Source organism: Stenella coeruleoalba (genome assembly GCF_951394435.1).
Source record: "Stenella coeruleoalba genome assembly, chromosome: 5".
NCBI lineage: Eukaryota > Metazoa > Chordata > Mammalia > Artiodactyla > Delphinidae > Stenella > Stenella coeruleoalba.
In genome coordinates this window covers 69,168,907-69,196,843 of record NC_137150.1, presented here as the reverse complement: position 1 = coordinate 69,196,843, position 27,937 = coordinate 69,168,907, and the positions used below count along the sequence as shown (strand labels likewise).

At 39.0% G+C, this 27,937-nt stretch overlaps 1 protein-coding gene across 11 annotated transcripts in view; it reads left to right on the top strand.

Moving 5' to 3' along the window:
• The window catches only part of FGF12 (fibroblast growth factor 12), a 600,565-nt gene that overhangs the window by 170,635 nt on the left and 401,993 nt on the right, over window positions 1-27,937 (top strand). The window lies entirely within an intron of this gene.

Here is a 27,937-nt window from a genome sequence, read left to right as displayed (position 1 = left end):
CATATGATCCAGCAATCCCAATGCTGGGCATATACCCATAGAAAACCGTAATTCAAAAAGACACATGCACCCCAATGTTCATTGCAGCACTATTTACAATAGCCAGGTCATGGAAGCAGCCTAAATTCCCATCGACAGACGAATGGATAAAGAAGTTGTGGCACATATATACAATGGAATATTATTCAGCCATAAAAATGAATGAAATTGGGTCATTTGTTGAGAGGTGGATGGATCTAGAGACTGTCATACAGAGTGAAGTAAGCCAGAAGGAGAAATATATCGTATATTATTGCATGATGTGGAATCTAAAGAAATGGTACAGATGAATTGGTTTGCAGGGCAGAAGTTGAGACACAGATGTAGAGAACAAATGTATGGAAATCAAGGCAGGCAAGCAGTGGCGGGTGGGGATGGTGGTGTGATGAATTGGGTGATTGGGATTGACATGTATACACTGATGTTTATAAAATTGATGACTAATAGGAACCTGCTATGTAAAAAGTTAATAAAATAAAGTTCAAAAAAAAATCCAGTTATGATTGTTAGTGGAGTTTCCTGGGCTATCTCATCACATACTTAAGCTTCAGCTTCCTCTGTAAAATGGGGATGAAATACTTTCCTCACAGGCCTCTGGAAGGATTGAATGAGATTACATACTTAAAGTACCCACCAGGGACTTACCTGGGGTTTTGTGGTTAGGACACTGCACTTCCACTTAAGGGGCCCGGGTTTTATCCCTGGTCAGGGAACTAAGATCCTGCATTATGCATGGTGCAGACAAAAAAATAAAAAATAATAAAAAAGTACCCACCATGTTGTAAACTTTGAATATATCATCATTTCCCTGGTTGCAATGGACACATTTAATCCCATTGAACATATCACATTGCCTATAAAAAGAAAAACAAAAAACTCTAAGACTAAGCTTTGAAAATAAGCTAACAAAATATGAAATTTTTGACCCTGACACCAGGTTGACACAGATGTCCAGGAACCTTTATTATTTCCAGGGACTCTATTTTAGTCTCAGATTAAAAAGGAAAAAAGATTCTCACATAAGATGTCAAGATGTGATCACAAATACATACAACTGCTAATAATGTAAAATGATAATGTTTTATTCTTTTAATCTCTAGAACATTATGAATTACTTATTGACTTTCTGCATAAGGAATTCTAGGATGCTTAAATGTAGTGAAAAGGGCCCTAAACCCAAATTGGAAGACCTAGGAATTAATACTGTCTTCCACTTTCTAGCTGTGTAGAACTTGAGTGGGTTAACTTCTGAACTACAATACTTTCATGTGTAAAGTGGGAATAATAATCCCTGTATCCTCAGATATTTCATGGATTAAAAGAGATGATATATGTAAAATAACACGCAAAGTCTAAAGCCCAAAAGTTGGCATTATTATAGAGTAACTTTTATTTTTGTTCATAACACTGTTATTATTCCTATCATTTTCATTTTTATTATGTAATACGATATGCTGGGTTCCTTAATATGTCACTGTTTTCAAAAGTGCTGTAAAATTCAAGGAAATCATAGGTGCCCAAAAAAATTAATAGCAATCACTGATGCAATAACTAAATTAAATAGCCAAAAAGGAGAGTGAAGTTTATTTATTGTCTTTTTCAGCCATCTACAGTGAAAGTGGCACACAAGATTTTAGGATTGAAAATTCTTTCTCTTTCCTCACATTTGCAAGGGTATCTTGAGTGGATTTTGAGTGTGAAATTATTTTTTCATTATTATACCTAAACATAGAGCTTATATTTAGGTGGCACCCACCAATACTGCTGTCCTGAATGTTATAATATTGAAATACACCATATTCTACTGTCCCAAGACTCTCTTATCACCACCACATTAACCTCTGCCAGGGCTGCCCATCTCTAAGCCTCCATAGTCCAGTTAAATCTTAGAACAGCTGAGGGACTCCAGGAACTAACTTGAGTACTAAAGGCATCTTTTCTGATTGATTGATGCCCCTGCAGTGCTGATGGGTAACCATTTTGAATACCACTCTTACCTAAGTTCTATGTTGAAGGTTGAGTGACTCCATTACTACCAGAAGGTAATATCTGTTCATCGAGAGAAGTGCTGGATGGAGAGAATATTAACAGCACTTTCCCTTTGAATGCCTTGCTGGCACTAATTTTAAAGATTTAATGTGATTCTGAAACTGATTTAAGACTTAGAGTTTTTAACTTAGGGTCTTCAAGTCTCCAAAATTTGGGCAAGGTATTTTTTTGTGTGTGTATGTTTATAATATACGTACATATATTTACATATACTGTGTGTATACACACACACACACACATACACACACACACACACGCACTAATATACACATTATTTTAAGGAGACCCCCCCCAGAGGTCAGTGATTCCAAAAAGTTTAGGACTCATTTTGTTATACTCTTTCTGAAATAATAAATTGTTAGATTTTACAGAAGAGAGACATAGGGGGAAATGTGTACAAATTGAAACCATACTAACAGGAAGTACCCTTGCCAACATTTTAATAGAAAGACCTTTAACAGGACCTGAATGATTTAAAAAAGAAGGGAAAATGAGTTTGGTCTAGTCTGCAGCTTGACATATACACATTTCCACCAGAAACAAATGGCTGTCAATGGAGTGATCCAGACATGCAAGTTTTTTTACTAAAGTTTCTCTACTAAGGTGAGGAGGTGAAATGTACTCTAATACCTTCATCTGGAGGAAAATAGAGCCCTACTTAGTGACTTCCCACTCCCTCTCCAGTTCAGGTGAAGTTTTATTCCAACAGAATGTGTTAGAGGCAGTCAGGCTCTTCCTGGTGATATTAAAGTCAACTTTCCAAGTACGATTTCTGAATGAATTAATAATAATAATGATTATGTCAGTAATAGCTAATTGTACAGCTACTATTCATTAAAGATTTACTGTGTGCTGGGCACTGTTCTGAGTCTTTATTTGCATCATTTTACTTAATCTTCATAACAACCACTGAGATGGATATTCCTTTGTCCTATATGTAGATGAGGAAATTGGAGTTCAGAAAAAATTAACTTGTATAAATTTACAAAGTTAGCAAGTAGCAGAGCCAGGGATCGAACATAGGTAAGTCTGTCTGCCTCAATACTCCAATTGATCCATGTAATACTCTGGATCAATTTTAGGGGATGTTGCATATTATTTATCTGTTTGTAACCCATGCCTGTCTCATCTGAGTTATCCAACCAACACCCCCCCTCCCCCAAAAATCGTCACTAGGGCATAGTAAGCAATGACTGCCCACCTCTTCACTTGACTTTTGTATGGTACCTTTTCACATATGTGTTTGACAGATTTTTATGTATAGTAATCATTATGGTAATGGTTAGTTTTTCTTTTATGGGCTATTCCCCACTTTCCAATATCAAGCTCTTTTGATAATCTAGATCCAATATAATATATCTTCAAATATTATTACAGCTACTACTATATGCTGTCTTCCCTAGCTCTTAGAGATATTGCTAATTTCAACTATATATATATATTTTTCAACTAAATATAAGTAATCATGGGGTTTCATCAGTGAACCTGAACATTCCATTTCTGCAAGTACAGCTAATGCCCTTCCCCATCTCCATTATGAGGAAACTGACCATTGCCTTCAGTCTTCCACCTATAGTTATTAGTTTGCTGGTTGTATGTTGGTGGTGGGGGTGGGGGGGACGGGTGTACAGGGAGCTTGGAGGGCAGAAAATGGCAGGTGACCCCTCCTCAGGAAGTGAGGAACTGAAGAGCCTCAGAATTCTACAGGCTCCATCTCCTTGGGTTAAGGTGGTGAGACAGGTACCAGAATCACTGCTACTGCCTGGAAATCCTAACGAGTCGTGGGCCTGGAACTCCTTGTGTCTTTAAGAGGAGCAAGAAAATTGCCACCAGGTGGTGCCAAACCACAGCTGAGAGTTGGATTTGATAGTACACCTGAGACTGCCCCACCCGGACCCCTGGCCCAGCCTGAAAGAGGCAAGTTTTCATTATATATTGTAGAAAATGCAGGTATTTCAAGTTGGACAGACCTGGGTTGTATCCTTTTGCTCCCTGGGTTATCGTGAAGTTAAAATGGCACAGTAAAGCCAGTGTAACAGGCAGGAAGCACAGCGCCCAGTGGTTTTAGGCACTTTATAAGTGTTATTTGGTTCTGACCTAGAAGGAAGTGACTTGACTTGCAATTTGTTCCTTAAATATTGAATTAACTTTTGCTATTGCCACTTTTGCTTCATTGAAAGCAGGGTGACCTTTTCTCACTTGGTGTTAAATCCAACAGAGTAAACCTGTTTCCAAAATGAGAATTATCTCTAAATAATGGAACCACATTTTGTTTTTAACTGGTCCACTGGCTTCAGCAAGGCACCCAGTTAGTGCCTGGCATAAACTTGAAAAATGTCGTATGTCAGAGACATTTGGAGATGGGAATGCCGTTCTCTGTGGAGGAGCAGAGTTTTGCTGGAAGCTTTACAGGATTTGTCAATAGAAGAAAAGCAACACTGAGTAATAGCCCAAGAGAGACTTAGGACCTGAGAAGCTGGCTTAGCCAAGCAGAGGGACCTGAGAAAGGAAAGAATCTTAGAAGCAGATAACAAGACAGTGGGGTGGGGGGCAGACAGTGCAGCAGCATAGGCTGGCACAACCAAGATGGGTAGGGGAGGAGTATCAGATTTTGTCTACAAATTTTGGTGATAAGGTCAGGGATGGAGGATGAATAAGTATAGGAAAGGTGGCTGAAATGTTGGTATGCTACTAGATAAAGCCAAACCACTATGTAAGGGTAACAGTAAGGCAACCCAAAGAGCCTCAGGCTCTGAACCCACAGATTGGAGTCTGCTTCTGGGCCCATAGATACCTCTGACTTGGGTTGAGCCCTCAGGTCTTTAGACCTATTTGGATCTCTGTTTCCCAAAGAGATCGCTAATGTACCTTCCAGAAAAAAGTTCTTACAATTACATCTTCATGGATGGGGAAAAAGTGAGTGCAAATATTATTCTTTGTATAGTGATTGGGACAGTTTCACATGAGATAGAAGAAAAGTGGCATACAGTAAAGAAAAATGGGTACAGCTTTTCCATATATGCAAGTGCCCTCCAGAAATGACCAGTTATTTGATGGGTTAACGAAAGTTACAGAGAAACAGTAATTAGGAATGAAGTGTGTAGAATGTAGAATAGCTAATGTTCTAGTAATTTTTCAATTGTTCTACTCCTTCTAAAAAAGAATGTAGGAGGGCTTCCCTGGTGGCACAGTGGTTGAGAGTCCGCCTGCCGATGCAGGGGACACGGGTTCATGCTCTGGTCTGGGAGGATGCCACATGCCACGGAGCGGCTGGGCCCGTGAGCCATGGCCGCGGAGCCTGTGCTCCTCGGCGGGAGAGGCCACAGCAGTGAGAGGCCCGCGTACCGCAAAAAAAAAAAAATAATTAAAAAATAAATAAATAGAATATAGGAAATGTCAGAGGAGATATAGGCATGGGATAAAGCTCATCTCAGATCCCTTAAAACGGGATTCAGAAACACCTTAATCATCCAACTGCATAATTCCATGATAAATCAGTTTGATGTTCCTATGTATTTCTAAAGAAGATTATGAGATCAGATTTTTTTTTTTTTTTAATCAGCAGAACCTTATTCTTCAGAGCAGCTCAGCAGGCTTTCTGAAGGTAGCCTGTATTTTCCCCAGGATTTTAGTTACCAGAGAAAAAGATAAAACAATGATTTCAGAAACAGGTTTTTTTGAGGCCTATAATACAAGCTAAATTTGAAAGTCTGGATTAGGAGATAACGTATTTGTAAAAGATGTCTAGAGAGACAGGAATCCTATATTACTGCCTTCTCTAGATCCATGTCCTGGCGGGGGGACGGGGGTTCCCCCAGGGGAACAGTTCAGATGGTCTAGGCTGTGATGGGGTTGGCTCTGCAGTTGTAAGCTGAAGTCAGAGGGTCCAAAAGTTAAGGGTTTTATTTTTCTTGATCCATTTTAGAAAGAGCCAGATTTGACATTTGCAAACTCAAAACTGCTTTGGTCTGGTTCTGCTATTATCTGTGACTTAATATCCACATCTTAAATTTTAAAACTGTTCTTACTGCTTCCAAAGGGCTGAAAACTACCACTAGAACTAACCAAACTGACTGTAATGGTAGTCTCACTCTCATTGCTAAAATTATTCTTTTAGACCAACAATATTTTCTCTACAAAGGAAACAGATCATATTGTGAAGATGCTTTGAAACGTATAAATATTTTCAGCAATAACATCATTAAACAGTCAGCTTGTGTCACCTTAGATCTTATGTACCTTGTACATTTTCCACACTAGACTAGGTCCTGTGAAGAACGTAATAGAAGATGAGAGTTATGTTCACCAGGGACTTGGAGAGAAATTAAAGATGCATGTTATTTGAGGAAGTATATAGTCAGATGGCAAACAGAGTTTCATTTAACAATATATAAAATAAAGATTTAGAAATGGTAGGAATTAATGTGAACCAAAGTAGATCACATCATGGGGGTGCTGAGACGTGAACTAGTACTTGAAGGAAGGGGAGTGTTTGGAAAGATTGAGGAACAGATAAAATCTCATGTAGGTCAGGCTCTATCTATGTAATGAGAAGGGCTGGAGGAGGAACAAAATGAGAAAATTATAGAGTCAAGGGTAAAGAGTGTAGAATGCATGAGTTTGTTGGGGCTGGGGATGGGAAGAAGGAAGGAGACTGAGGGCTTGGCCTTGGGAGGTACACATTGGGAGCTCAGGCAGGGCGGGGTCAAATGAAGCTTAGAGGGCAGGCAGAGGCCTTTGAACTGACTTCACTGTCTTCACCTTGATTCTGGTCTACTCCCAAACCCATCTAATCTATGCTCACAAGGACAGCAAGACAAGGGTTTTCTTGTTGTGGCTGGGAAAGCATTCCCTGCCCCATCTTCTAATCACACACATCAGGTCTGAGATTCCACCTTGCTTTAAAGCTATTCAAGCCATCGTGGTAGCAGACATTTAGGACTTTCCTCACTTCTAAAATGTCATTTGAAGTCTTTTTGTTGCTCTTTGTGCTAGACCAGGTCAAACAGGACTTAGTAGCTGGAAGGCTTCATTCTTTTTTTTTTTTCTTTTTTTTGACTCATTATTATTTTTTATACAGCAGGTTCATATTAGTGATCTATTTTATACATGTATAGATGTCATATGTTTATTGTATATATGTCAATCCCAATCTCCTAATTCATCCCCCCACCACCACCCCTGCCCCCCTGCCCAGCTTTCCCCCTTGCTGTCCATACGTCTTTCTCTACATCTATGTCTCTATTTCTGCCTTGCAGACCAGTTCATCTGTACCATTTTTCTAGATTCCACATATATGCGTTAATATACAATGCTTGTTTTTCTCTTTCTGACTTACTTCAATCTGTATGACAGTCTCTAGGTCCATCCACATCTCTACAAATGACCCAATTTCTTTCCTTTCTATGGCTGAGTAATATTCCATTGTATATATGTAACATATCTTCTTTATCCATTCATCTGTCGATGGGCATTTAGGTTGCTTCCATGACCTGGCTATCGTAAATAGTGCTGCAATGAATACTGGGGTGCATGTGTCTTTTTGAATTATGGTTTTCTCTGGGTATATACCTAGTAGTGGGATTGCTGCATCATATGGTAGTTCTAATTTTAGTTTTTTAAGGAACCTCCATACTGTTCTCCATAGTGGCTGTATCAATTTACATTCCCACCAACAGTGCAAGATGGTTCCCTTTTCTCCACACCCTCTCCAGCATTTATTGTTTGTAGATTTTCTGATGATGCCCATTCTAACCAGTGTGAGGTGATAACTCATTGTAATTCTGATTTGCATTTCTCTAATAATTAGTGAAGTTGAGCAGCTTTTCATGTGCCTCTTGGCCATCTGTATGTCTTCTTTGGAGAAATGTCTATTTAAGTCTTCGGCTCATTTTTTGATTGGGTTGTTTATTTTTTAAATATTGAGCTACATGAGCTGTATATATACTTTAGAGATTAATCCATTGTCCGTTGCTTTGTTTGCAAATATTTTCTCCCATTCTGAGGGTTGTCTTTCCGTCTTGTTTATAGTTCCTTTGCTGCGCAAAAGCTTTGAAGTTTCATTAGCTCCCATTTGTTTATTTTGTTTTATTTCCATTACTCCAGGAGGTGGGTCAAAAAGATCTTGCTGTGATTTATGTCATAGAGTGTTCTTCCTATGTTTTCCTCTAAGAGTTTTATAGTGTCCAGTCTTACACTTAAGTCTTTAATCCATTTTGAGTTGAATATTTTGTATGGTGTTAGAGAGTATTCTAATTTCATTCTTTCACAAGTAGCTGTCCAGTTTTCCCAGCACCACTTATTGAAGAGACTGTCTTTTCTCCATTGTATATCCTTGCATCCTTTGTCATAGATTAGTTGACCATAGGTGCGTGGGTTTATCTCTGGGCTTTCTATCCTGTTCCATTGATCTATGTTTCTCTTTTTGTGCCAGTGCCATATTGTCTTGATTACTGTAGCTTTGTAGTATAGTCTGAGGTCAGGAAGTCTGATTCCTCCAGCTCCATTTTTTTCCCCTCAAGACTGCTTTGGCTATTCGGGGTCTTTTGTGTCTCCATACAAATCTTAAGATTTTTTGTTCCAGTTCTGTAAAAAATGCCATTGGTAATTTGATAGGGATTGCATTGAATCTGTAGATTGCTTTGGGTAGTATAGTCATTTTCACAATATTGATTCTTCCAATCCAAGAACATGGTATATCTCTCCATCTGTTTGTGTCATCTTTAATTTCTTTCGTCAGTGTCTTATAGTTTTCTGGATACAGGTCTTTTACCTCCTTAGGTAGGTTTATTCCTAGGTATTTTATTCTTTTTGTTGCAATGGTGAATGGGATTGTGTCCTTAATTTCTATTTCTGGTCTTTCGTTGTTAGTTTATAGGAACGCAAGAGATTTCTGTGCATTCATTTTGTATCCTGCATCCTTACCAAATTCATTGATTAGCTCTAGTAGTATTCTGGTGGCATTTTTAGTATTCTCTATGTATAGTATCATGGCATCTGCAAACAGTGACAGTTTTACTTCTTCTTTTCCAATTTGTATTCCTTTTATTTCTTTTTCTTCTCTGATTTCCATGGCTCTGACTTTCAAAACTATGTTGAATAATATGGCGAGAGTGGGCAACCTTGTCTTGTTCCTGATCTTAGAGGAAATGCTTTCAGTTTTTCACCATTGATAATGATGTTTGCTGTGGGTTTGTTGTATATGGCCTTTATTATGTTGAGGTAGGTTCCCTCTATGCCCACTTTCTGGAGAGTGTTTATCATAAGTGGGTGTTGAATTTTGTCAAAAGCTTTTTCTGCATGTATTGACACGATCATATGGTTTTTCTCCATCAGTTTGTTAATATGGTGTGTCAGATTGATTGATTTGCATATACTGAAGAATCCTTGTATCCCTGGGATAAATCCCACTTAATCATTGTGTATGATCTTTTTAATGTGTTGTTGGATTCTGTTTGCTAGTATTTTGTTGAGGATTTTTGCATCTATATTCATCAGGTATATTGGTCTTTAATTTTCCTTTTTGTAGTATCTTTGTCTAGTTTTGGTATCAGGGTGACGGTGGCCTCGTAGAATGAGTTTGGGAGTGTTCCTTCCTCTGCAATTTTTTGGAAGAGTTTGAGAAGGATGGATGTTAGCTCTTCTCTAAATGTTTGATAGAATCACCCATGAAGTCATCTGGTCCTGGACTTTTGTTTTTTGGAAGATGTTTAATTACAGTTTCAATATCATTACTTGTGATTGGTCTGCTCATATTTTCTGTTTCTTCCTGGTTCAGTCTTGGAAGGTTATACCTTTCTAAGAACTTGTCCATTTCTTCCAGGTTGTCCATTTTATTGGCATAGAGTTACTTGTAGTAGTCTCTTATGATGCTTTGTATTTGTTCAGTGTCCGTTGTAACTTCTCCTTTTTCATTTCTAATTTTGATTTGAGTCCTCTCCCTCTATTTCTTGATGAGTCTGGCTAAAGGTTTATTAATTTTCTTTAACTTCTCAAAGAACCAGATTTTAGTTTTATTGATCTTTGCTATTGTTTTATTTGTTTCTATTTCATTTATTTCTGCTCTGATCTTTATGATTTCTTTCCTTCTGCTAACTTTGGGTTTTGTTTGTTCTTCTTTCTCTGATTCCTTTAGGTGTGAGGTTAGATTGTTTATTTGAAAATTTTCTTGTTTCTTTAGGTAGGATTGTATTGCTATAAACTTCCCTCTTCGAACTGCTTTTGCTGCATCCCATAGATTTTGGATTGTCGTGTTTTCATTGTCATTTGTCTCTAGGTATTTTTTGATTTCCTCTTTGATTTCTTCAGTGATCTCTTGGTTATTTAGTAATGTATTTGTTTAGCCTCCATGTGTTTGTATTTTTTACAGATTTTTTCCTGTAATTGATATCTAGTCTCATAGTGTTGTGGTCAGAAAAAATGCTTGATATTATTTCAATTGCCTTAAATTTACCAAGGCTTGATTTGTGACCCAAGATGTGATCTCTCCTGGAGAATGTTCCATGTGCACTTGAGAAGAAAGTGTATTCTGCTGTTTTCAGATAGAATGTCCTATAAATATCAATTAAACTTAACTGGTCTATTGCATCATTTAAAGCTTGCATTTCCCTATTGATATTCTCTCTGGATGATCTGTCCATTGGTGTAAGTGAGGTGTTAAAGTCCCCCACTATTATTGTGTTACTGTCGATTTCCTCTTTTATAGCTGTTAGCAGTTACCTTACATATTGAAGTTCTCCTATGTTGGGTGCATATATATTTGTAATTGTTATATCTTCTTCTTGGATTGATCCCTTAATCATTATGTAGTGTCCTTCCTTGTCTCTTATAACATTCTTTATTTTAATTTCTATTTTATCTGATTTGAATATTGCTACTGCAGCTTTCTTTTGATTTCCATTTGCATGGAATATCTTTTTCCATCCCCTCACTTTCAGTCTGTGTGTCCCTAGGTCTGAAGTGGATCTCTTGTAGACAGCATATATATGGGTCTTTTTTTTGTATCCATTCAGTGAGCCTGTGTCTTTTGCCTGGAGCATTTAATCCATTCACCTTTAAGGTAATTATCAATATGTATATTCCTATTACCATTTACTTAATTGTTTTGGGTTTGTTTTTGTAGGTCCTTTTCTTCTCTTGTGTTTCCCACTTAGAGAAGTTCCTTTAGCATTTGTTTTAGAGCTGGTTTGGTGCTACTGAATTCTCTTAGCTTTTGCTTGTCTGTAAAGCCTTTTTTTTTTTTGCGGTACGCGGGCCTCTCACTGTTGTGGCCTCTCCCGTTGCAGAGCACAGGCTCCGGACGCGCAGGCTCAGCGGCCATGGCTCACGGGCCCAGCCGCTCCACGGCATGTGGGATCTTCCCAGACCGGGGCATGAACCCACGTCCCCTGCATCGGCAGGCGGACTCTCAACCACTGGGCCACCAGGGAAGCCCTGTAAAGCTTTTGATTTCTCTGTCGAGTCTGAATGAAATTCTTGCCAGGTAGAGTAATCTTAGTTGTAGGTTCTTCTGTTTAATCACTTTAAATATATTGTGTCACTCCGTTCCAGCTTGTAGAGTTTCTGCTGAGAAATCAGTTGTTAACCTTATGGGAGTTCCCTTGTATGTTATTTGTCGTTTTTCCATTGTTACTTTTAATAATTTTTCTTTGTCTTTTTGTCAGTTTGATTACTGTGTGTCTTGGCGTGTTTCTCCTTGGGTTTATCCTGCCTGGGACTCTCTGTGCTTCCTGAACTTGGGTGGCTATTTCCTTTCCCATGTTAAGGAGGTTTTCGACTATAATCTCTTCAGATATTTTCTGGGTCCTTTCTCTCTCTCTTCTCCTTCTGAGACCCCTATAATGCAAATGTTGGTGCATTTAATCTTGTCCCTGTGGTCTCTTAGGCTGTCTTCATTTCTTTTCATTCTTTTCTCTTTATTCTGTTCCGCGGCAATGAATTCCACCCTTCTGTCTTCCAGGTCACTTCTGTGTTCTTCTGCCTCAGTTATTCTGCTATTGATTCCTTCTAGTGTAGTTTTCATTTCAGTTATTGTATTGTTCATCTCTGCTTGTTTGTTCTTTAATTCTTCTAGGTCTTTGTTAAACATTTCTTGCATCTTCTCAATCCTCACCTCCATTCTTTTTCTGAGGTCCTGGATCATCTTCATTATCCTCATTCTGAATTCTTTTTCTGGAAGGTTGCCTATCTCCACTTCATTCAGTTGTTTTTCTAGGGTTTTATGTTGTTCCTTCATCTGCTACATAGTCCTCTGCCTTTTCATTTTGTCTGTCTTTCTGTGAATGTGGTTTTTGTTCCACAGGCTGCAGGGTTGTAGTTCTTCTTGCTTCTGCCCTTTGCCCTCTGGTGGATGAGACCATCTAAGAGGCTTGTGCAAGCTTCTTGATGGGAGAGACTGATGGTGGGTAGAGCTGACTGTTGCTCTGGTGGGCAGAGCTCAGTAAAACTTTAATCTGCTTGTCTGCTGACTGGTGGGGTTGAGTTCCCTCCCTGTTGGTTGTTTGGTCTAAGACAACCCAGTACTGGAGGCTCCAGTCTCTTTGGTGGGGCTAATTGAGGACTCCAGGAGGGCTTATGGCAAGGAGTACTTCCCAGAACTTCTGCTGCCAGTGGCCTTGTCCCCACGGTGAGCCACAGCCACCCCCCGCCTGTGCAGGAGACCCTCTAACACTAGCATGTAGGTCTAGCTCAGTCTCCTATGAGGTCACTGCTCCTTCCCCCTGTGTCCCGTTGTGCACACTACTTTGTGTGTGCCCTCCAAGGGTGGAGTCTCTGTTTTCCCCAGTCCTGTTGAAGTCCTGCAATCAAATCCCGCTAGCTTTCAAAGTCTAATTCTCTGGGAATTCCTTCTCCCATTGCCGGACCCCCAAGTTCAGAAGCCTGATGTGGGACTCAGAACCTTCACTCCAGTGGGTAGACTTCTGTGATAGTAAGTGTTCTCCAGGTTGTGAGTCACCTACCCAGCTGTCATGGGATTTGATTTTATTGTGATTGTGCCCCTCCTACCATCTCACTGCAGCTTCTCCTTTGTCTTTGGATGTGGAGTATCTTTTTTGGTGAGTTCCAGTGTCTTCCTGTTGATGATTGTTCAGCAGTTAGTTGTGATTCTGGTGCTCTCGCAAGAGGGAGTGAATGCATGTCCTTCTACTCCACCATCTTGAACCAGTGGAAGGCTTCATCCTTGTCTCGGGTCAACTCATCCTCTTTCGAGCTTGATAAGCTGCGTATTAAGCTGGGAAATAGTAACCATGGAATAAGAATAAATGACCATGATATTCATGGAAACCTTAACCTTAAGTAGGTAAACCTTATTTTTCCCCTCTTTTATGGGCCAGTTGCTCTCATTTGTATCTATAGTATGCACTTTAGAAGGAGATAAAAAAATGACATAAAATTTTTTTTATATTAATAGTCTAAGACATCTGCTAGAAGCCTAAAAATAACTTTATAAAGATTCTAAATACACAGCCATATTTATTTTTAAAAGCTTAAAGCTATTTTTAAAGCTTTCATAATTTGGGTAATTCTGAAATAAAATGGCAATGCTTACTGCAAAGATGAATTATGTTGAACTCAGTTTAGCATCTGCACAGTTGTTTTATATATATGTATATAGCTCCTAATAGTCAAGGGTTCAGAGGAATTTATTTTACTGGACCTGGCATTATTTTATTTTCTCATAAATTCTGAACAAGTATAAATGTAGCAGAAATATTGTCAATGAGTAAAACATTGAGTCCAACAGAACACTTGAATACACCAAAGAGAAAAAGGCTTTCACAGTTTTAGACATTTTCCTATCTGCTTATAATCTTTCAGCTAATTCAGCATGATCGTATTTTAGAGTAAATGTGCTCATCACATTGATGGATTAAAAATTCACCATACCATTTAGATTCTGAAAGATGTGGGGAAATTTTGAATTGTTTTCCTTAGATGGATTAAGAAGCCATCATGCCTTTTGTATTCTGAAGGATGGAAAATGTTGAATACTTCTAAAATGTTTTCATTTATATTTTAATGAAGATCTTCAATGGCAATAACAGCATATACAACATTTATCTTTTTTCTACTTGCAAAAGAAAAATAGATCTTTATTGAAGAAATGTTTATGATTCAGAAAATAAGAAGTAAGATAATTTATTTTTATAGATTTGTTTTTGAATATGAACTGTGTATGTTAGTACCACAGATTTAAGCATGACAGACATAGTGGAAGTCTTTGAGAAGTTAATTATCTCTTGGATAACTGAACTAACAATTGAAATAAGGTGTGTAATAGTAGTATAATGGGCAAAGTGCAGGATGCCAAGGTAGGATACAAGGAACACCTGATAAGGTGGAGCTCAGTGGGTTGGTAGTGATGTAAGTGGAACCTGAAAGATGAGTATGAATTCTTTAAGTGAAAGGGTAGTGGGAGTTGATGTTTCAACTAGAGGGGACAGGACATTTGAAGCCTTTAATGAGAGACAGCATGACAAAATTGAGGAATATTAGGGAGTCCAGTTGATCAGTTAACATTCTTGGTGGTTTTGCATATATTATTCCTGTCTCTTTTGAAAGATATGTTGAAATACAGTTTAACACACTTTGGATCATACTTTTCTGCCTCCTTTATTCACTTAGTCATAAATTGTGTTTATTGGCCCACATCATTGCAATTCTCCTATATAATGTTAAATGGCAGCACAATTATCTGTGTAACTATAATCTCATAATTAACCAGTCCCCTCTCATTGAATATACTGTGTCTAATTTTTCTTTATTATAAAAAGAATATTTTAATAAACATTTTATATGTACTTCTGATTATTTCCATAGAAGCAAATGTAATGCGATTTCAAATAAACAACCCAATCCCCAATTTAACACTCACCAACAAGAATTAGTGTCCTTTAAGGCTCTTTATTGAGCAGCATTTATTGAAAAACCTCACATGTGGGACATAGACACACTGCCCTCAGCAGACATGAACTGACTTGGAGCCATACTCTAAGGCCTGAGTATTTAAATATTATGACACATTCTCTTAGCAAAGCCTGTTCCATGGCTCAGCAGTCTCTAGCTGTATCCTAAAAAAATCCTGGAATTGGACTTCAGGGAAAGCTTGAAGCGGTTTTAGTCTCTGATCACATTCTTTAAAATAAGGATTTCAGTAACATTTGCAAAATGCAGAAATCTTGACTCCATGACAAATTCCAGTAGTTTGCTCTCATACCACGGATTGGTGGTCACTTCTGCAGCCAGGGACATGGCACATTGTTTAGAGCTTGAAATGGTTCATTGCATAAGATCTTGTGTAAAGTACCTTCGCACACACACAAAAGTAAGTTAAAGAAGCAAATAAAGAAGTCAGCTACAACACTGAATGTCTCAGATTTTAAAAAAAGAAAAAGAGCACTGAATTCAAAGTCAGAAGGCCCAGTGTTGGTCTTCCTCCCTCCTCACAACGTAAGTTCCTTGAGGTCAGGGAGCAGGATCTGTCATCTCTGTGTCCCTCTATTGCCTATGAGTGCCCATCAAATGGCACTCAGTACAATCAGATTGATGAATGAATGAGTGAGTATGGTTTACAGCAATGTGGACATAGTTCTTGTAAGCCTGCCAACCTAAGAGGGGCTGTTAACATGGGGATAGAAGGGGTACCGACCCCAACAGAATTTCCACCCCTTTGTTCAGGGACATGTATGTACAATTTAGTTTTTAATCTCTTAAACATAACTTGAGGAAATGAGCCTTTGAATAAATATGAGTTGTTTACACAATTTTATCTTTTGTGTGTGTGTATGTTTTAAGCATTGTTTTTCATTAGTGTTATTGCAACTAAGTCTTGTAACTTGAGAAGAGATAGAGCATCCTAATGTTCCTTCCTGGGTACAGGCTTAGGACCAGGCTGCAGAGAAGGCTTTTCCTAAATAGTAAAAATTTTCCTCAAAATGAGGTGGGTAGAGGGATAAATTGGGAGATTGGACTTGACATATACACACTACTATGTATAAAATAGATAACCAACAAAGACCTACTATATAGCACAGGGAACTCTACTCAATACTCTGTAATGGCCTATATGGGAAAAGTATCTAAAAAAAGAGTAGATATATGTATGTGTATAAGTGAATCACTTTGCTATCCATCTGAAACTAATACAACATGGTAAATCAACTATACTCCAGTAAAATTTTTAAATAATGTCATAATATAATACAAATTTTAATAAATATTTAATTAAAAAAATGAAGACACATCTTAGATGGAAGTGACACTGCAACCCTGTCATTTTAGGATCATCATCTATTAGAGAAAAGCTTGATCATGAACCTCAGGTACTTGAAAGAGAACTAGTGAAAATCATTAAAAGAAAAGTGAAAGGAAAAGAAATCATAGACCTACAGGAGTCTTAGAATAAAGATTTGGTGATAGACATTTTACAAACCAAGGCAGCGTGGGAGGTCTTCAATTTATATTTTTAAATGTGAGCAGATGGCCTAAGCATTCTTATAGAAAGTGGATGTGTGTGTCTGTGTGATGAAAGTGTAGTTCATGAAGGCTGTTCCTTTGCAGGTGGGAATAATATGAGCTTACTCACTTTGCAGTGATAGGAGAGCTAAAATCTAATCCTCAAAATATTTCACATATGGTGACCCAGTTCTTCTTATTTTCTTATTAATTGCCTGGAGAGTTGTTCTTTCTGTACATTCGACGATTTGAGTGAAAAGGTAGTATTTTCAAAAGAAATTTGAATGTCAAGCATATAAAGATCAGACATGTCATAGTAGAACCATATTGTGTGGCTCTAATGGTACTGGATGTCATGGGAATTAGGAGGGGCAAAAAATGAAGGCACACTTCCTGCTACAGATATACTTTGAGAGGCAAAACTACCTTGGAATTAATGAAGAAGGCCAATTAATAAGTGTCTTTCTCATGTGTGTGTAGATTACGTCACTGTGATTACATCACTGTTGTTGTTTTCCCTTGAAAGATGGTATAGGGTTAAGAATGCAGACTCTGGAGCCAGAAAGCTTGAGTTCAGATCCTGGCTCTGCTGCTTCCTAGCTGTGTGACCTTGGGGAAATCACTTAATCTTCCTGTGCTTTGGTTCCCTCACTAGGAAAATGAAGGGGTCAGGCAGGAGAATAATAGTACCTATTGACAGGGATGTTTGGGAGAAATAAATTTTATATATATATATATATAGAGAGAGAGAGAGAGAGAGAGAGAGAGAGAGAGAGAGACAGAGACAGAGAGACAGAGAGAGAGACAGAGAGACAGAGAGAGAGAGACAGAGAGTTTAGAGCAGTGACTGGCACATTGTAATTGCTACATAAACATAGTGATTGCCTTTATTATTACTTACTTGTTATTATTCTGATATAATACAGGTAACTAGAGTCTGATTTTCTTTTTTGGACAGATATACCAAAAAGATATTTTTGTTGTCATAGACCATGATCATCCTTCATATGGTGACTGCACAGTGTTGTTTTTTTCAAATATACTTCTTCCCCACAACCCCCAGTAACCCCTCTTACCAGACCTTACTATCTGCCTGCACCTTTCTTTGGAGCCAGATATATTTACCCACATTTACTGCTTTTCATGAAAAGAAAAAGAACACCTTTTTAAAAAAAGTTAAGACAAACTTTTAGGGCTTTACCTAACAATCTCACATTAGTATTTTAAGATTTTTTTGGATACATTCATGTTTATTCAACCTATAAACGGCAATTCAATTCCGGCACCTACTTGCCAGGACTGTGCATGTCACTGGGAGTTTAGAAAGATGAATAAAACAGTTGTTATTAGATTAAGATCCAGTGGGTTCAGACATTCACATATATGATAGATTATTTGATAAACTTCAATCACTTCACCCATATCCCTTTAGCCTTGATCTATCTCCATTTACAATTCCTAATTTTTAAATGAGTCCCTCTACGCCATATGGCAACATTCCTCTTTCTTTGTTCTCTGTCCCAGCTTTTTTTAAAAACTCTGTTCCAGCCTCATCTCTTTGGCATTGCCAAAATACACACAGTCCTCCAGGTAAATCTGGCAGTATCAGGTTCCACTTTGTTACAAATATGCTTTGTGAGGATTTTGCTGCTGGAATTGAAATCAACCGGACAGTGGGCCAAATATTTAGGAAATCATGTGCAACAACTCTTAGAACTATTTGTTCATTTAAAAAAATAATTCCTTTTCTTGTACTAAGAACAGCAATGTATGTCCATAGCTCAAAAGTAAGAAAATATAAAATAGAATAAAGAGACAAAAAACATTTATAGTCTCAACACCAGAAAGATCATAGCTACCATTCATATTCTGGTATATTTCTTTCTCCTCCTCTGTCACCTAACAGATTTGGGACTAAATTGTTGTCTTTTTCTGCTTTTGAAACTTAATGTTACTAAAATGCGAGCACATTCCCCATGCCATGAACTATTCTTAAAGGCTCCATCTGATGTATTTTATTATGATTTACTTAATCACTCTTTTTTTATAAGAAGAGACCATAGTACTCAGATAATACATTGACCTGGTTTCCCCTTAGTACCTTATAAAACATTACTCTTTGAGTCACACAGCACTTCCTTATCTCATGTTCTTTTCCAATCAGTCTCTCTTCTTAAACAGTTCAATGTTAACGGAAAATGTACAAGACTTAGGGTCAGCTATTCTAATGCTAGATTGTGTGGTATTCAGCAAGTCACTTCCTCTGACTTAGCTTCAGCTCTCTCATCTGCGAGATGGGGTAACATTCCCTTCCTTGGTTACAGTGCAGTTGCTGTGCAGATGAAATGAGATGGTGAATGTGAAATTGTTTTACAAATTATAAAACTAGGGATTCTTCTCTTTCTGTGCTTGACTTTTCTAACCCAAACCCAAAGACAACAGTGATTCTGTTTTTTCTTTTTAGCAGAGAAGGCTGCATTAAGATGCTGAGAAAGAGCATTATTCAACTACTTGACCTCCCAAAGGATTTATTAATGTTTAACCTCAACTTACCCCTTTCCCACAGTGACCTGATTTATCTGACTATTTAAAACTAAGGTTACTTGGATGGTGAAAGTACAATCTCAAATGTCCATTAGGGAGAGCAAATCTATTGATGAGAGACGACTTTAGTTATTTCTTTCCAGTGACCTTCCTTATCCTTACCATAGAATAGAACCTTACAGTAGTAACAATAATATTAATATAATAATTACAATATATTAAGTACCTACAAAGTGACACCTAGGTGCTTCATATATCAGTTTAAATCTTAACAGTCCTGCAAGTTATATATTGGGGTGAAAAGCCTATCATTAGGCCAAAATCACTTAGAAAATAAATCTAGAGACGATCTTAACTATATCAGTCTTTTTTTTTTTAACATCTTTATTGGAGTATAATTGCTTTACAATGGTGTGTTAGTTTCTGCTTTATAACAAAGTGAATCAGTTATACATATACATATGTTCCCATATCTCTTGCATCTCCCTCCCTCCCACCCTCCCTATCCCACCCCTCTAGGTGGTCACAAAGCACCGAGCTGATCTCCCTGTGCTATGCGGCTGCCTCCCACTAGCTATCGGTTTTACATTTGGTAGTGTATATATATCCATGCCACTCTCTCACTTCGTCCCAGCTTACCCTTCCCCCTCCCCATATCCTCAAGTCCATTCACTAGTAGGTCTGTGTCTTTATTCCCGGCTTACCCGTAGGTTCTTCATGACCTTTTTTTTTTTCCTTCTTAGATTCCATATATATGTGTTAGCATACGGTATTTGTTTTTCTCTTTCTGACTTACTTCACTCTGTATGACAGACTCTAGGTCTATCCACCTCATTACAAATAGCTCAATTTCATTTCTTTTTATGGCTGAGTAATATTCCACTGTATATATGTACCACATCTTCTTTATCCATTCATCTGTTGATGGACACTTAGGTTGCTTCCGTGTCCTGACTATTGTAAATAGAGCTGCAGTGAAGATTTTGGTACATGACTCTTTTTGAATTATGGTTTTCGCAGGGTATATGCCCAGTAGTGGGATTGCTGGGTCGTATGGTAGTACTATTTGTAGTTTTTGAAGGAAATTCCATACTGTTCTCCATAGTGGCTGTATCAATTTACATTCCCACCAACAGTGCAAGAGGGTTCCCTTTTCTCCACACCCTCTCCAGCATTTATTGTTTCTAGATTTTTTTTTTTAAACATCTTTATTGGAGTATAATTGCTTTACAATGGTATGTTAGTTTCAGCTTCACAACAAAATGAATCAGTTATATATATACATATGTTCCCATATCTCTTCCCGCTTGCGTCTCCCTCCCTCCCACCCTCCCTATCCCACCCCTCCAGGCGGTCACAAAGCACCGAGCTGATCTCCCTGTGCTATGCGGCTGCTTCCCACTAGCTATCTACCTTACGTTTGGTAGTGTATATATGTCCATGCCTCTTTATCGCTTTGTCACCGTTTACCCTTCCCCCTCCCCATAGCCTCAAGTCCATTCTCTAGTAAGTCTGTGTCTTTATTCCTGTTTCGCCCCTAGGTTTTTCATGACATTTTTTTTTTCTTAAATTCCATATATATGTGTTAGCATACGGTATTTGTCTCTCTCTTTCTGACTTACTTCACTCTGTATGACAGACTCTAGGTCTATCCACCTCATTACAAATAGCTCAATTTCGTCTCTTTTTATGGCTGAGTAATACTCCATTGTATATATGTGCCACATCTTCTTTATCCATTCATCCGATGATGGACACTTAGGTTGTTTCCATCTCTGGGCTATTGTAAATAGAGCTGCAATGAACATTTTGGTACATGACTCTTTTTGAATTATGGTTTTCTCAGGGTATATGCCCAGTAGTGGGATTGCTGGGTCATATGGTAGTTCTATTTGTAGCTTTTTAAGGAACCTCCATACTGTTCTCCACAGTGGCTGTATCAATTTACATTCCCACCAACAGTGTAAGAGGGTTCCCTTTTCTCCACACCCTCTCCAGCATTTATTGTTTCTAGATTTTTTGATGATGGCCATTCTGACTGGTGTGAGATGGTATCTCATTGTAGTTTTGATTTGCATTTCTCTAATGATTAATGATGTTGAGCATTCTTTCATGTGTTTGTTGGCAATCTGTATATCTTCTTTGGAGAAATGTCTATTTAGGTCTTAATTAGAAAGAAAGTAGGCTTAGGAGGAGATACCAAAGGCAAATCTAATCACTAAGGGAACTAACAAAAGGAAATGTAAAACAAAGACAATTCTCCGGCATGGGCGCCCTCTAGTGGGAGGCAGAGAGCAAGAGACTTTGGATCCCTCCTGCATGTCTCTGCTCTAGCCCTTCTCCCACTGCGCTGTGGGTATTGGCTAAGGGAACGTCCTCCATCCCAAACCTGAGCGCACTACCACAGAACCAATGCCTTGATCACTTTTTTATATTGAACTTTTAAAGTTCTGTTAAGGTATAATTGATAAATGGTGCACAACTAAAGTGTACAATTTGATAAGTTTTGACATGAAACCATCCACACGATAAAATTAATGAAAGTAACAATCACACTCCTTTTTCCCTTTGAACTCCTCCTTCATCTCTTTGCCTCTGGCCCACCTCTAGGCAATTCCTATATGCTTTCTGTCATTATTGCTTGGCTCACCTTTTCTAAAATTTCATGGAAATGGAATCATACAGTAACTGCTTTTTTTTGCATGTGTGTAGCTTATTTCACTCAGTGTAATTGTTTTCAAATTTTAAGCTTACGTCTTATGTATCAATAGTTGACTTTTTTATTGATCAGCTGCATTCCATTGTATGAATATACCACAGTTTGTTTATCCATTCATCTGTCGATGGGTGTGTAAGTTTTCCTTCGTTGCATTAACAGATTATCCCCAAAGTTAGTGGTTTAAAACAAGCATTCATTATCTAACAGTTTCTGCGAGCCAGAAATTTGGGGGTGGCTTAGCTGGGTCCTTTTGCCTCAGAGCTTCTCATGAGATTGCTGTGGATATTTTGGCTGGGTCTGCCATCATCTGAAGGCTTTACCAGGGCTGGAGGATCCACTTCAAAAATGGCCTTTTTAATCTGCTGTTTCAAATACTGTGCCTTGCGCTATTGTGTATTCATTAAATGTGTGTTGTGGAGTAGGCTGAGCTCGGATTATGGACATCCTTAGATTTTAGGCTAAGCAAACTGAACATTTCCTCTGCTCTTCCTCCACATTGAGGTATGGTGAATCAGTGCAGGTGTTTGGATGGGAATGCTATAACAACCTATCCTATAGAAGTCTGGGTTCAATGACAGGAGTTGGCACATTTTTTGGTGGGGTAAGCAATAACAAAGTGGGCAGTGCTAGTCAGAAAAGTTCAGGATTTTATTTTCTTGGTCTTATCCTTGAAGCAGAAGTTCCTATGGAAGAGGATCAAAATCATAGATGTTCAAGAGGTATCTAACCCCATTCTCTTTTAATTCTTGAATCTTAAAGACATGCTAAAAGCGTGGGCTTCATTATTATTTATTTATTTATTTATTTTTTGTGGTACGTGGGCCTCTCACTGTTGTGGCTTCTCCCGTTGCAGAGCAGAGGCTCTGGAAGCGCAGGCTCAGCAGCCATGGCTCACGGGCCCAGCCACTCTGCGGCGTGTGGGATCCTCCCGGACCGGGGCACGAACCCGTGTCCCCTGCATCGGCAGGCGGACTCTCAACCACTGCGCCACCAGGGAAGCCCGGGCTTCATTATTTATTAGCTTTACAGATCTGGTAATGATTGCTGTGTGACACAGACAGGTAATATATTTCTCTCTGAGCTTTGATTTCCCCATGTCCCAAATAAACAATATTGACTAGCTAACTTCTGCAGTCCTTTTGAGTTTTAGGATTATGTATTAGAAGTAGGTAGAATTATGAATTGCAGAGGGATCACCAAAGTACAAGAGTCTCGTATAGCTGACTCCCATATGTGACCACTTCCCAAAACAGAATGATGGAGACACTAGCGTTATGGCTCAATGGTAATGTTTAATCTGTATGCAAAGACATTTTCCTTACTCCTTTGATCCTCCATTAGGGGGTTACCTTAGGCTGTAGAGGCTGGGAAAGGAAAGAAGTGGGTTAAACCTGTCATTGTACTTTTGCTCCTAACTCAAGTGACGGCCAAGTGTCATTTACTGAACATGGAAGGGGAAGGACATGATCTAATAGCAATTAAATGTTGTGGACACACCAGCAGTGCTGATCATTTAAAACTCAGACCCATTAAAATATCTTCTTGCCCTGTGATTTTGTATATTTTGTAGATCACAGTTTTGTTGAGTTTTATTTTCTCCGGTGAGTATTATAATAAAGTAATAGATATTGTATTACTTAGGGTTCTCCAGAGAAACAGCACCAATAGATATATAATAAGTATATTATATATAATAAATGTTTATAAATAAATAAACTATGTATATACTTATATATAAAGACTTATTAGAAGGAATTGGCTCATGTAATTATGGAGGCTGACAAGTCCAAAATCTGCAGAGCTAATATCTCAGTTCAAGTACAAAGACTGGAAGCTGCTGTAGTACAAGAAAGAGCCAGTGTTCAGTTGGAAAGCTGTCTGACAGGAGAATTCTCTCTTACTGGGGGCGGGAGGGTAGGCCTTTTGCTCAACTCAGCCTTCAACTGATTGGATGAGGCCCACCCACACTATGAAGGGCAGTATGCTTTCCTCAGTTTACCGATCAAAACGTTACTCTCATCCAAAAATATCCTTACAGAAACAACCAGAATAATGTTTGCCCAAATATCTGGGCATCCTGTGACCCAGTCAAGTTGACACATAAAGTTAACCATCACAGGTATACTGATTATGCTTTTTTTCTTTTAAACTACACAGAGCACCACCACTACCCCGCCTTCCCCAAATTCTGCTTATGGCCAGTCCAAGGGTATGTTGCATAAGCACTTGAGAACAAGAACCCTTTCCTAAAGGAAGGGAGCATCTTCCCCAAATTACATTCCTACATGTGGCCACTGAATGTAGAATAGAACTCTTTAGTATAGACCTTTGTTTATCACTTCAGAACTGGGCTGGTCCAAGCATCAAAAACACCTTTGTAAATGCTGTTTCTTTGTTCCTAGAGTTTCACATCATCATCCTTACCTCTCTTTCTCCTTCTAAAATTTATTAAGTATCTATTTATTAAGTATGCTATGTAAAGTAATACAACTATAAAATGATCCCTATTTTTTCTCTGTAGGCTTTAAAAATGTTCTATAAAGTGGCATCTATTGTGATGTCAGTGAGTCCCCCTGGATTTTTAATTTTATGTAAAAAATTGGAATGATTTGTGTGAATCATTGTGATGAGCCATGGTGTGCTTTTACAGCTCATACTAAGATAGTCTCATAGAGAATTTCTAAAATAATCTGAGAGGTTAATTTGTAGCACTATGTTACTGTGTATTTAGACCGAAAGAGTGGTGTTCATTGGTGTAAAATTTTAGCAAAGAATCCTTAAGTTTCAGTACAGGGGTTGAAATACCATAAGCTGGTATAAAGTGCCGACTTTGTACTTATTTGGGTTTTGTTGGTCATTATAAAACTTGGTGCTCTTACATGATGCATTTTCTTCTATTATGCCCTTCTGATGAGTTTTAGTGGCCGTTCTCTCTCCTAAATCACCTGCAAGTTCATCAACATCACTAAACAACAAAAGGTACATAGAGCTTGCTTCTGTCTATGATCATGATGGATTTTTCCTGTTACAAGAGTTTCTCAAATGGGCCTATGGTTGATCACCTGGGTACTCAAGGCAGAAAATCTAAGTGTTGAACACCAAGAATCATTTAGAGAAGATTGTTAGTTTCATGATCTGGGAGAATGGAAGAAGGGAAAGAGCTCATATTCTGCAATTAAAAAATCTCTTTCAAGAAGAAAGGAAAATCAAGGGAGAAGGAAAATAGGAGTTGCGTTTATTAATAACTTTCATTCCGGATCTGGATTACTATATGTGAGGGTTCTGAAGAATCCTGGTGTCCTAACTCATCCTCATTATTTTTATTCATTTGTTCAGTTAATTGTCCGTCATATTCTAGGCACTGTGGATAACTCAGAGATATATAAGAAAGATTGTAAAGACCAGGACATTACAACATAATATAAAGAAAAATAGTACTAAGGACCACTGGGGCCCAGAGAGAGTTCTGAGCAGGGGAGATGACCCGTGGATGGAAGCGCTCCAGGAAGACCTCTGGAGGCGTGGGCATAGGACGGGGTAGCTTGAACATCCAGGCTGCTCCTGGGGCTCCTGCTGAGGAGGGTGGTGAGCTGGCCTTGGGTGAGGGTGAAGAAGTGACTTGCGTTGCTTTAGTGTTGAAGAACAATTTCAGGATCCTGAAGAAGCTGAATTGCTGCCCTTGGGGAACAGCCCGGGAACAGGGAGCAGATTCAGAGGCGGAATCCGGATGTGACAGCTTTCCTTTAATAAGGCCCCAGAACCCTTCCAAGTTGTCTATGCTGTAACACGGTGGATACTGAAAGCTCTCGCCTTCTTGACTGCGAAGCCCAGACCGGGCCACGGGGACCCCGCGCGGGTCAGGTCCCGCCGCGTCTTTGCCTGTTGGTGGAGCGCCGCTTGGCTCGCGTGCTCGGGTGCTCGGCGCTCTGCTCTGGCAGCGATCCCGGAGCGGCATGAGTCAGTTTTGCGCTGAACCTCGGCATAATGAAGGAAGGTGCTATTTTGGGATAACAGGCATATGATCAGCTCTTTTTTGGGCAGATCTCACAGGCCGCGATGTTTGCAGAAAGAGTGACTTTCCCGAATGCCTCTCTTTCTGCTATAGCACAGAAAACAATTTCACGAAGTCATCCTTGCATCTCCGGCAGCAAGGGTTTCGCATTTGACATTGACGGTCCATTAATTGTGTTAACAACACTAATAGCTTCAGAGCAGTTTAACGGAAGATGTTTATGTGTGGTCAATAAGCTACATTTGTTTTTCTCCAACGGTAGAAATGAAAGCAGAGCCTAATCTGGAAGGTGTGGAGAGACTCTGAGGCATCAGAAGGTTAGTGGAATCAGGGAACCCTAAACGAATAGAACTCCCCTGCTATCCTCCCTCCCCTTTCCATGATTAACCTCGTTTGCTTTCCTAGCCTTCCTTGGATGTCAAAAAGCGAGCCTCCAGCTTTGAACGGTTATTAAGGGATGTGCTAGGATTACAACTAGTTTGTTTTTCATTAACATATTCTTACTGTTACAGTAAATATATATTCTTTTGGTAATAAGCCAAAACCAATAAAAATATTTCATAAAAAAATAAAAATGGTGTGTGTGTGTGTGTTCATTTCTAGGCTTGTGAAGTTTGGGAAACTTCATCCTACTGGATGTAGCCAATATGGCGCCATGAGTACAGGGGATCTTATTTCCAGATGGTGTACACTCTGGTGTGTTTTCTATTTCATAAATTTAGCGAACCATGCTTAGGAAACTCTTTTGGACTCTGTCTTGAATTAAGTGGAGAGATCAAAGGTGACTATAATGAAATCTCTACCCTCAGGACCATTTAAACCTCTGCATTCCAGACAGGTTGCTCCATCTTTCATTGTCTTCTTGTTTTTTTTTTTTTCTCTCTCCCCTGGCAATTTCATCAATCCTATGATTTGGACTATCACTTTTGCATGTTTTTCGCCCAAATACTGACCTATAACCAAAACCTTTTTTTTGATAAATTTCAGATACATATGCCTAAGTGTCTGCTGGAGCTCTCTACTTGAATTTCCACAAGAAACTCAAATTCAACATGTTCAGATTTGAACCATTTACATCCTTCTCCCCATCAAAAACAAAAACAAGCACAACCAGCCTGATGCCTGTCTTAATCCCTGTCTTGGTAAATGGCACCTCTGTCCTCCTAGTTTGCCAAACCAGGACCCTGCTCATCATGCCTGTCCCCCCTTCCTTTTTCATCATCTTGTATATCCACTTATTTATTAAAACCTCTCTACTCTGATTCTTTTTTTCTTTTTAAATAAATTTATTTATTTATGGCTGCATGGGGTCTTTGTTGCCACGCAGGCACGGGCTTTGTCTAGTTGCAGCGAGCGGGGGCTACTCTTCGTTGCAGTGCGTGGGCTTCTTATTGCGGTGGCTTCTCTTGTTGCGGAGCATGGGCTCTAGGTGCGTGGGCTTCAGTAGTTGTGGCACTCAGGCTCAGTAGTGTGGCTCATGGACTCTAGAGAGCAGGCTCAATAGCTGTGGCGCATGTGCTTAGTTGCTCTGCTGCATGTGGGATCATCCCGGACCAGGGCTCGAACCCATGTCCCCCACATTGGCGGTGGATTCTTAACCACTGCGCCACCAGGAAAGTCCTCTACTCTGATTCTTAGTGGCCCTTAGATCTGCTGCCCCCTCACAGTCCCCATCGTAGGCACTGCTAAGTTCAGGGCCCTATCATTTCCCTTCTGAAAACTGTCATAACAGTTCCTGGGGACTCACATCTGTAGTCTGGTCCCTCCCCCATCACTGTTTTCAGACAGATCTTTCTAAAATACAAATAGGATTTGTATTCTCCCCGTTATAGCTTTTCAATAACCTTCGCATTATCGGTGGAATGAAGTCCAAATCGTTTGCATGGCATATGCATTTCCCAATAAAGGAAAGTCTGGGGTCTGGAGTGAGACAGATCTGAGTACAAATGCTGGTTCTGCCAGTTGCCAGCTGTGTGACCTTGGGTAACTTCTCTGTGTTTCTATCTCCCCATCTGTGAAATGAGAATAATGGTAGCCACCTGTGGTAAGCAGCTTCTCTGTTCCCCAGTACCTGCTTCTCTTCTAATTCTGGACATTACTTTTCTTTCTCTTCGGAAGTT